Source organism: Sciurus carolinensis, chromosome 5, assembly GCF_902686445.1.
Source record: "Sciurus carolinensis chromosome 5, mSciCar1.2, whole genome shotgun sequence".
NCBI lineage: Eukaryota > Metazoa > Chordata > Mammalia > Rodentia > Sciuridae > Sciurus > Sciurus carolinensis.
In genome coordinates this window covers 71,724,721-71,735,853 of record NC_062217.1, presented here as the reverse complement: position 1 = coordinate 71,735,853, position 11,133 = coordinate 71,724,721, and the positions used below count along the sequence as shown (strand labels likewise).

General features: G+C 40.0%; 1 pseudogene; it reads right to left on the bottom strand.

The window, feature by feature from the left end:
* Nucleotides 1–911: 911 nt before the first annotated feature.
* Nucleotides 912–2,448, bottom strand: LOC124985488 (pleiotropic regulator 1-like; annotated as a pseudogene).
* Between the last annotated feature and the right edge of the window lie 8,685 nt (nucleotides 2,449–11,133).

Genomic DNA, 11,133 nt, shown 5'->3' with positions numbered 1-11,133 from the left:
TGTGCCAATACCATGCCATTTTTATTACTATAGCTCTGTAGTATAATTTAAGGTCTGGTATTGTGATGCCTCCTGCATTATTTTCTCACTAAGGATTGCTTTGGCTATTCCGGGCCTCTTATTTTTCCAAATGAATTTCATGACTGCTTTTTCTATTTCTATGAAGAACATCATTGGAATTTTAATGAGAATTGCATTAAATCTGTTTAACACTTTTGGTAGTATGGCCATTTTGATGATTTTAATTCTGTCTGTCCAAGAACACGGGAGGTCTTTCCATTTTCTAAGGTCTTCTTCAATTTCTTTCTTTAGTGCTCTGGTAGTTTTCATTATAGAGGTCTTTCACCTCTTTTGTTAGATTGATTCCCAAGTATTTGATTTTCTTTTTGAGGCAATTGTGAATGGAATAGTTTTCCTGATTTCTCTTTCAGCTGATTCATCACTGGTGTATAGGGATGCAAATGATTTGTGGGTGTTAATTTTATACCCTGCTACTTTGCTGAATTTGTTTATGAGTTTGAGAAGTTTTTTATTGGAGTTTTTGGGTGTTCTAAATATAGAAACAAATAAGCAAATAAGGATAAATGCCAGCAAATAAGGATAGTTTGAGCTCTTCTTTTCCTATTCATAACCTTTTAATTTATTTCTTTTGTCTAATTGCTCTGGCTAGGGTTTCAAGGACTATGTTGAATGGAAGTGGTGTAAGAGGGCATCCCTGTCTTGTTCCAGTTTTTTTTTTTTTTTTTTTTTTTTGGAGCGGGCATAGGAGACAGTTTATTGTAAAATATGAAGCAGCAATAATTCCAGTAAGTGAGTTTCTATTTTATACTGCCAGCCAGAACACAAAATGACCAACATCCTCCTCAATGCCAAAGCTTAAAAATAAAAGCCACCATGAAGACAATGCCACATTAAAATCTCTTTCACTTGATAATTTCTGGTTTCCAGCTGACTGGATGAATTTCTTCTGTTGCCGTATCATTCTCTCTGTATACTTTAATGGTTATATCAGCTTCAGCTGTTAATAATCAACTTTCAGACTGATCAAAAGCACAAGTGAATATTCCTTATTCACTGTCCAAAGACCCAGGCTGCACAGCTGCATGAACTCTCTGAAAATTGTAGCAAGTTCTCCAATCCCAAAGTTGCATAGTGCCATTGTCAGCTCCGGATACATGCACTCCATCAGAATTTACTGTTGATGTGTTAATAATAGCATTATGACCAGAAAGATTCTGAATGAAACTTCCATCAGGGAATTTCCACTGGCTCTATGTGATCTGGAGAACCAGATGCAAATGTGTAATGTGGAGGATGTAAAACCATAGCCCTGACTGATTTTTTATGATTCACTAATGTCTCTCTTATCTTTCCAGCCACCAGATCCCATAATTATATTTTAGTGCCATGGCTTCCAGTAATAATTTGTGGTTCTGCAACACGACCCCTCACTGTAGCAACTGTATTTGTAAGTTTAGATAATGTGTGTACACTGGCTTTAGTTCTCACATCCCAAACCCGGCAGTTGAATCTCAACTACAGGTTACCAGCACATCGATTGTTGGGTGCAAATCCAAACCATACACTGCACTTAGATGTCTATGCTAATGCCTTATAACCTTATTATATTCAAGATCCCAGCATTTTACTTGTTTGTCTTCTCCACAAGAAAACAGGTATGGGCTCCTTGTGCTTACTATCACATCCCACGTTGTACTAATATGCCCGGTCAACAAGAGTTTTAACTTGCCACTGGCCAAGTCCCAGATCTTTATAGTTCTATCAGCAGATCCAGTAACAAACCACTGATTTCAAGGTTCCACAGTGATGCAGGGAACCCAACCAAGATGCCCACTGTAGAGTTTCCATGGTGGGTGCCACTGGGGTTCTGGTATAGTACCTGCTTTTTTGGCCATCAGTGCAGAGTTCTTAGTATTGCCAGTCTCCATGACCATTGAATTCATCACTGTAGGTTGTGACAGTCAGAAGCCCCAGGATGTCGATCTTCATTTCCACCGAGTACAGTACGATTTGCCTCAACCCTGGCCTGAGAGGCAGGTAATGCCACTGCCAAGGACTATGCAACTGATTCACTGGGCATTCTTTGGACCTTAGTATCTGCTGTCAACGCAACTCCAGATCCTGGCGGATTTGGATGTGTACCTGTAACCAAATACTCAACTTCTTGTCTTTGATTGGCAGGATATTGTTTATGACCACATGAATCCGTTACATTCTGAGGGCCTTTCTCTTTAAGATTTTCTTTCGAAGTAAGCATATGCAACACAGGACCGTACTTCTTACGGAGCTTGATTGCCATTTTTCGTTTGGGACTCTCTTCATCTAAAGGCACAGGTTTTCCATTATCAGCTACAAATATGTCATGGGTTCTCTTCAATGTCTGAACACAAGTGTGTGTACAGAATGTTTCTGTACTTCCTCGGCCATGATGCTTCCGTGTATCTCACCCCTCCAGCAGCCAAGAATCACATCTCCAATGCAGAAACCACCACCACAACTCTGCAGCCTCTTCCAGAATCAGTTGTTCCAGTTTTTAAAATGAATACTTCCAATTTTTCTCCATTTAGAATGATGCTGGCCTTGGATTTAGCATACATATCTTTCACAATGTTGAAGTATGTTCCTACTGCCCCTAGTTTTTCTAGTGTTTTGAACATGAAGGGGTGCTTAATTCTGTCAAATGCTTTTTTTTTTTTTTTTTTTTTTTTTGGCATCTATTGAGATAATCATGTGATTCTGGTCTTTAAGTCTGTTGATGTGATGAATTAATTTATTGATTTCCATATGTTGAACCAACCTTGCATCCCTGGAATGAACCCCACTTGATCATGGTACACTATCTTTTTAATATGTTTTTGTATGTGATTTGCCAAGATTTTATTAAGAATTTTTGCATCTATGTTCATAAGGGATATTGGTCTGAGGTTTTCTTTCCTTGATGTGTCTTTCATTTTGGTATCAGGGTGATAATAGCTTCGTAGAATGAATTTGGAAAGGTTCCTTCCTTTTCTATTTCGTGGAATAATTTGAGGAGTATTTATATAAGTTTTCTCTTTGAAGTTCTGGTAGAACTCAGCTGAGAATCCATCTGGTTCTGGGCCTTTCTTTGTTGGCAGGCTTTTGATGGTGTCTTCAATTGCATAATTGCATTGCTTGAAATTGATTTGTTTAAATTTTCTATGTCTTCCTGGTTCAATTTGGGTAGGGCATGTTTCTACAAATTTGTAGATGTCATCATGATTCTTTTTTTATTGGAGTATAGATTTTCAAAATTCTTTCTGATTATCACCTGTACTTCAATAGGTCCAAGGTGGTATTTCCTTTCTCATCATAAATTTTAGTAATTTGAGTTTTCTCTCTTTTTCTTCATTAGCTTGACTAAGGGTTTATCCATTTTAATTAGTTTTTCAAGACCCAACTTTGTGTTTTGTCTGGTTTTTGTATTTTTGTTTCAATTTCATTGATTTCAGCTGTGATTTTAATTAGTTCCTATTTTAATTAGTCTTCTACTGCTTTTGGTGTTGATTTGTTCTCTTTTTCTAGGGCTTTGAGATGTAATGTTAGGTTATTTATTTGGTGACTTTCTATTCTTTTAAAGAATGTACTCAGTGCAATGAACTTTCCTCTTAGAACTGCCTTCATAATGTCCCAGTGAGTTGTGTTGCAATTTTTATTTACCTTTAAATATTATTTTAAATTTCATTCCTGATTCCTTCTACTATCCATTTATCATTCAATAGTGTATTATTTAGTCTCCAGGTGTTGGATTTTATTCTGTTTATTTTGTCATTGATTTCTAATTTCATTTCATTATGATCTGATAGAATGCAAGGTATTATCTGTTATTTTGTATTTGCTAAGAGTTGCTTTGTGGCCTAAGATATGGTCTATTTTAGAGAAGGATCCATTGTTTTGATTTGGAGGATCTATCTAGTGATGAGAGAGGCATGTTAAAGTCACCAAATATTATTTTGTCATGGTCTATCTGATTCTTGAAGTTGAGATGGGTTCATTTGATGTACATAGGTGCTCTACTATTTGGGGCATAAATATTTTCGATTGTTATGTTTTATTGATGTATTATTCCCTTAAGCAGTATGAAATGATCTTCTTGGTCCCTTCTGATTAACTTTGGCTTGAAGTCCATTTTATCTGATATGAGGAGAGAAATCCCAGCTTGTTTATGAGATCCATGTGAATTATTTACGTTGTATTTTCCCCACCCTTTTAGCTTCAGTCTATAGATGCCTTTGCCTCTGAGGTGAGTCTCTTGGAGACAGTATATTGTTGGATATTTTTTAATCCAATCTGCCAGTCTATATCTTTTCATTGATGAGTTTAGGGCATTTACTTTGAATGCTATTATTGAGTTATGATTTTTATTCCCTGTCATTTTGATTTATTTATTGTTTTTGAGTTAGTTTCTCCTTTGATAATTCTTCTAGTGTAGTCACCCCCTTTGCTGGTTTTCACTTTTATTTTTCATTTCTCCATGAAATATTTTTTATGTTTTATAGTGCAGGTTTTCTAGTAAATTCTTTTTAATTTTTGTTTATCGTGAAAGATTTTTATTTCATAATCAATTCTGAAGCTAAATTTTGCTGGGTATAGTATTCTTGACTGGCATCCATTTTATTTTGGAGCTTGGCATATATTATTCCAAGACCTCCTAGCTTTGAGGATCTGGGTTGAGAAATCAGCTGAGCTCCAGATTGGTTTCCCTCTAAATGTTACTTGTCGCTTTTCTCTGACAGCCTTTAAAATTCTATCCTTATTCTGTATGTTAGGCATTTTCATAATAATGTGCCTTGGTGTAAGTCTGTTGTAATTTTGTATATTTGGGGTACTATAATCCTCCTGTATTTGATTTTCCATTTTGCTCTTAAGGTTTGGGAAATGTTCTGATATCATTTCATTGAAAATAATGTGCATTCCTTTGATTTGTATCTCTGAGCCTTCATATCCCAGTAAATCTTAAGTTTGGTCTTTCTTTTCATGTTATCCCATATTTCTTGGAAGTTCTGTTCGTGGTCTCTTAATATCCTTTCCCTACAGTCAACTTTATTTTCTAGATTATATATTTTGTCATCATTACCTGAAACTTGTCTTCCAAGTGGTCTAGTCTATTGGTGATGCTTTCAATTGAATTTTTAATTTAGTTTACTGATTCCTTCATTTTTGAGGATTTCTGACTGATTCTTCTTCAGGATCTCTATCTTCTTGTTGAAATGATCTTTCACTTCTTGTATTTTCTCTCAGATTTTATTTCTTATGTCATCTTTTACCTCATAGATCAGTTTAACCATAAACTTTCTGAATTCTATCTCTGACATTTCCTCCACTGTGATGTCAATGCACTCTACTGTTGAGGCAGTCTGGGTTATTTGGGATGGTTTGTTCCCTTGCTTTTTCATATTGTTTCTGTGTCTATCCATCTGTCTGGATGGATCTAATGCTGTAGAGTTTCTACCTTCTGGACACTTATGAGTTTTTAGTGTCCCTCTTTGTCACTAGTACTTACAGATGGGACGGGGTGAGCCCAATGATAGCAACAATGTATGCAAACAATATATAGCAGTGACTAGTCCTTAGTTCCCATTTGATATCTAGTGTTAATTGGTATGATACATAGGGATAGTGGGATCAGCAATTTCCATCATGAAAAACAGTACATAATCACGTATTGTGCCTGGCTTAAAATCAAACAATAAATGTTGCCTATGCCTTCTGCTGCATTAATTATTGCTGTGACATCTGTGGTAGGGGTAGCTGTTATATACCTCAATTAGTACTAAGAAGTGTTAAGGACAGAGTTGAAAATGTGTAAAGAAGAGATAGGAGGGTAGAAAGTGTTTGCAATTTCAAAGGGTGAATAGGGCACAAGCAGAGGTAACTTAGGATATGTTGTTAGTTTGAAAGGGGACAAAAAATAGAAGAATATAAAGCAGGACAGAGAATGGAATTTGGTTGTCAGAATTAGAGAAATAAGAGAGGGAGACAGTGGAGATAGAGTAGTGATAAAGATGATACAAGACAACATAAAAATAAGGTAATCATAAACCCTAACCCTCAAAATACAGAGAATGGGAAAATAACACCTTTGAAGGGGGGGAAAAAAAACAAAACTACAATTTAAAAAAAATGAGAGAAAGAAAACAAAATAAAGAAGGAAAAGGGGGGAAAAAAAGGCCAGAAATGAAGTGAAACAAATATAGGTATGTGTAGGAGAATGAATCGGTCAGTACTCAGTCAAATAAAACAAAAATCCAGTATGGAAACCCAAAATCAAAAAACAAAAGAGAACTAATGCCACAACAAACAAACCACAACAACAACAAAAGAAAAATCTTGATTAAATGTTAAGAAATCAAGGCATCATATCTACTATGGTGGACAAAATAGTGACTGTATGTGTTCACTGACTTTGCCCATCTGGTTTTCTTTTCGTTTTTTCTTGAGGTGCAATCTAAGCTTGTGTGTATAGGCCATGGATTATGCGTCCTTCCCTTTTATTGTGTTGCTGGTTGGGGTTTAAGACTTCCTAATTTCCCTTCTTGGGAGACTAATGTGGGTGGGCCAGACTGTAGGCCTGGAGGTGAAGTGGTGGCCCAAGAAATTGGGTTGCAGGAGGAAGGCAAAGAGGCTGGCCACATCCAGGGGACAAGTGGATCAGGGCCTGATGCTGGATCCTGGGGGCCAGAAGCAAGGCTATGTGCTAAACCAGGCAGGTCTGGTGGCTAAGCAGCCTGGGGGTCAAGATGGGCCCAGCCACACTGGAGGCCCAGCTGTTCCATGTCAGGTGGACCTGCTAGACACCAGGCCCTGCAGGCCAGTCGGTGAGGTCTGGACTAGGTGGGTCTAGCAGCCAAGCAGTGGCCTGGCATGCAGGGATATGGACTGGCGGCTACACTGAGGGCATAGCTTTGGAGCAATGGTCTGGGTAGGGGCCAGAGTGGGATTGGGAGACTGCGAACTGGGGAGTCAGAGGGCCCTTTGGGTGCCGCACTGGTGCCAGACCTGATGGGTCATGGGGACTGGTGGATGCTGGACTAGGGAGGGAGTTGGGGGCCACATTCATGCTGGGACCCAGCAAGTACTAGCCCAGGGACCCTGGGAACCCTAGACGGGCTGGATGACCCGAGAGCATAATACCCTGTCTTCTAACCTTCCAACCTGGTATAGCCGGCACTGGCAGTCCCCACAAGCTGCGGGACTCAAGTTGCTGGGGAGGGCCCAGCTCTCTCCAGTTTCTCTAACGTGTGTTCCCCAGGGCAAAATGCTTCCAGTTTCTGACTTTCCACAGGTTTGCTAGGCTCAGACAGGCCCATGCAGACCTAGCTGCAAACTCACAGATCTGGGTTTCCAGTTCCATAGACTCCTCCATGTTGCAGTCCCAAGACAGCTCCTGGATGGGCTCTTGGCAGATGATTGATTAACTCTGGTGGAGAGGTTTTTTTATACCTAAAAGACAGTCTTCGGTTTGGCTAGGGTCGACTGACTCTCAAGTCTCGGGATTTTTTACTCTAAGCCTCAGGGAGACGTGGGATTCCTGCTATGTGAGTTCTGGGTAGTGGAGCTAAGAGAAATGCTGCCTCACACTAATCTGTCATCTTGCCCTTCCTCCACATTTTATTTTTAAACAACTGTAAAAATTAAAATCATTCTTATTTTGTACCCAGCAGTGGGTGGGATTTGACTGATGGGCCAGTTTGCCCACCCTGATCTAGTCAGCTATGGAAGGTTCTGTCAGTCAGCTGACAGCTTTCTCCAGAGCTGGGGAAGGCAATTTTGCCATCCCACAGGGGGTCTGAGAAATTACCCCTCAGGGGCATCCCTCAACCATCCATTGATGGGAGGTGGTGTTCAAATACCTCAACTCTTGAATGGGACAGTCTGTAGGGGTACCTACCATTTCTCAGAAGTTCTTTGTGGGCTTAAGCTGAAGTTGCCCACTGTGATAAACTATATAGGCTCCTTTGCTTCCTTCCCAGTCCTCTCTCAATCCCTCCCTCTCATCTGCACATTTCCTGCACTTCCCAACTAAATTACTTAACCTGTCTCAGGATCCACTCTGGGAGAAAACCAAGCTGATACATCAGTCTTTAGTAACACAACTGCTGGTGCAGGACATGAAGTGCAGCTAGGATGAAATGTAAAAGGCCTGCCACTGGCTTAGCAATCAAGCAAGGTGAGATTAGGAAAATGGTATTGAAGCTAGAAAAAAGATGACCACCTTATGCCATGGTAAGCCATTTGGTAAAGCATGACATCTTGGCTTGCAAGGCTGTGGGAGAACAGACCACTCCTCACTTACCTCTAATCCCTGGATGTGATGTTCACTGAAAATCTGCCAAGTGGAACCAGTAGCTCTGCTGAAACCAAAGTCTCTCATCCAGCCCTATGCTACCATCTCCACACCTCTTCTTAGCCTTTCCCTCTAGTCTCTTTCCATCTCTGTGGGACAAAAATTATCATCCCATGAAGGATATGGTGCTTCTGGGGTGTGTCTCCTTGCACAGCAAAGAAAACTAAAATCCATGTCTATCAGACGTCTTTGCTGAGTCGATTCCAAATGTGATTCAGGGCCCATCTCTCATGGTGCAGTAAAATGAGACAGACAGCTCAGCAGCATGTGATGTTTCTTTTGGTCAGCCTGGCTGTAAGACATTGGCTTTATTCTGTGGAAGCACTGATCGTGACCTTCAGGACAGGTGGGCATTTGGCCCATCTACCTTGGGTTGGTGCATATCTGGCCACACAGTGATGACTAGCCATGCTGCTGCCTCAGAATCCTGGACCACAGCAAAAGCAGTGTGTGAGTAACAATGGTTCCAGTGGCAACTTCAGATTCCCCACTTCTGTGACCCTGGCATACCCTCTGGAAAGCCAGGTCTGCGATGCCATGAGAAGTTGTTCTCAGAGGCCCATCTAACCTGTCTACAAGTCCTTCCAATGATCTTGGAGGCACTTATATTCCTCTATCAAATTCTGCTTTATTTCACTGAACATAATATCCTCCAGGCTCATTCATGTTGTTGCAAATGACAAATTTTCCTGTTTTGTTTTGTTTTTTTTTAAGCCAAATAGTATCCCACTGTATACATATACCACATTTTAAAATCCTTTCTACCACTGACGGACATTTAGGTTGTTTCCCTTTGTTGAATACTGGAAATAATGTTGCAATGAACAGGAAGTGCAGATAACTCTTTGACATACTAATTCCAATCTCTTGGGGTATATACCTAAAGAGGTAGATGGCTGGCACAGAGAGAAAAATACCAGATGATCTCACTTATATGTGGAATCTCCAAAAGTCAAACTCATAGGAGAGAATATGGTAACCAGAAGTGGGACTGAGTGGGGCTGGGGAAAAGGAAGATATTGGGTCAGAGGGACAAAATCAGTTGCCCAGGAGGAATCAGCTCTGATGATAAATAGCACAGCATGATGACTTTTGTTAATAATAATATAAATAATGTACATTTCAAAGTAGCTCAAAGAGATGGTTTAAAATGTTTTACCAATAAAGAAATGATGGGAACAAGGCATATAGATCATAATATTATAGAATTTATCAATTTTATTATTTATTTGATCACCTGGAAAAATGTGAATAATTATAAAGAAGCCTTTTTTTAATTTTGTTTACCTAATATAAATTAAACCTTATTAATTCACATTAAAAAAAAATGATAAGGGTGGGGGGAGTTCTGCTTTAAAACAGCTAGTTTGTGCTACTTGCACTGAGCCCCGGCTCCCAGGATTAGAGCCCCTTCTTGTCCTTATATTTTCCCACGGAGACCTAGGTCCCATTCCTCCCTTGAAAGCTCTTCCTAAGAGCTCCTGCCCATCCCTTCAGCTGTTTCTCACAGCACTTCTCCCCCTGCTATGATGCAGCCAAATTAAAGCACCCGATTCACCCAGCAAATAAACCGTGGTTCCTTGCATACTGTTCTCTTGTGTATACTGTTCCCTCAACAAGGAATGCCCACCTACTTTATGCCTGCTTCCATGGAGCTCTTTAATCCCTTCTCACTCTAGAAGAGTGAATTTTGCTGAAAACTCTGGCTTTGAATTCAGGCTCTGCCACTTAATAGCTCTGTGATCTTGGGCAGGTTGCTTAACCTTTCTGTACTTGAGTTTCCTCATCTTTAAAAGGGGGTTAACAACAGTACTTTACTTCATAAGATTGTGTAGAGATTACATTACTGTGTGGTACATAGGAAGAACATATGAATGTTAGTATTAGGTTCCCCATTGAAATTGGAATAAAATCCAAAGTCCTTAACATAGACTTGCAGCTCTGTGGATCTGCCCCTTTTCCGCCACTCAGGGCTGACTTCATGGGCACGTACAGTGGCACAGGGTCCTGTGCTTAGAGGACCTCATGCTTGGTTTGATGCTCAAATTCTTAATATGCTTTCATCAAGAGGCTCTGCACTTTCATTTTGTATTGGGACCTACAAATCATGTCACCGGTCTTGCCATTATGACACTAAGGTCCTGCCATAGCAGCCTTCTCGTGGTCCTTCAAATACCCCTAATTCTTCCCTGTCTCTGCCAGGAGTGGTCATTCCCTTTCTCTTAACTCCTACATCTTCAGTTTCAGTGTCCTCTGCTCAGGCCTTCCGGGAGGGCTCCAGACAAATCATCCTTGTCTCCTTCCCTCCACCACTGCTTGCACCTTTCTGGAAGGAAAAAATAATTATTTTGTTTACTTGCTTTAAATCTTTCTTATCACAATCAAGAATGTAACTCCCATGAGGTAAGGGCCATGCCTGACTAAACATTATATTATCCTCCACATCAAAAAAACAGAACAAAATGAAACACACACACACACTCTCAAACAAACAACAACAACAAAAAAGCGAGTAGTGTCCTCTCAGTAATATTTGTTAAGCAGACAAACTCAGGGCCTCTTCTAGGACAGAACAATTACCCTCAGGCTACCTGGAAAGCTGGTCATTCCCTTGCTGCCATCACGACTGTGCCTTCCTTTCTCTTGATCTTGTTTCATAAATGTTGCATGGTTTTCATGGCTGTTTTCTCTGAATTTCAGAGAACCCCAAATTCTATGTATGATCTCTCCTCCCCATTTCCTGGCTG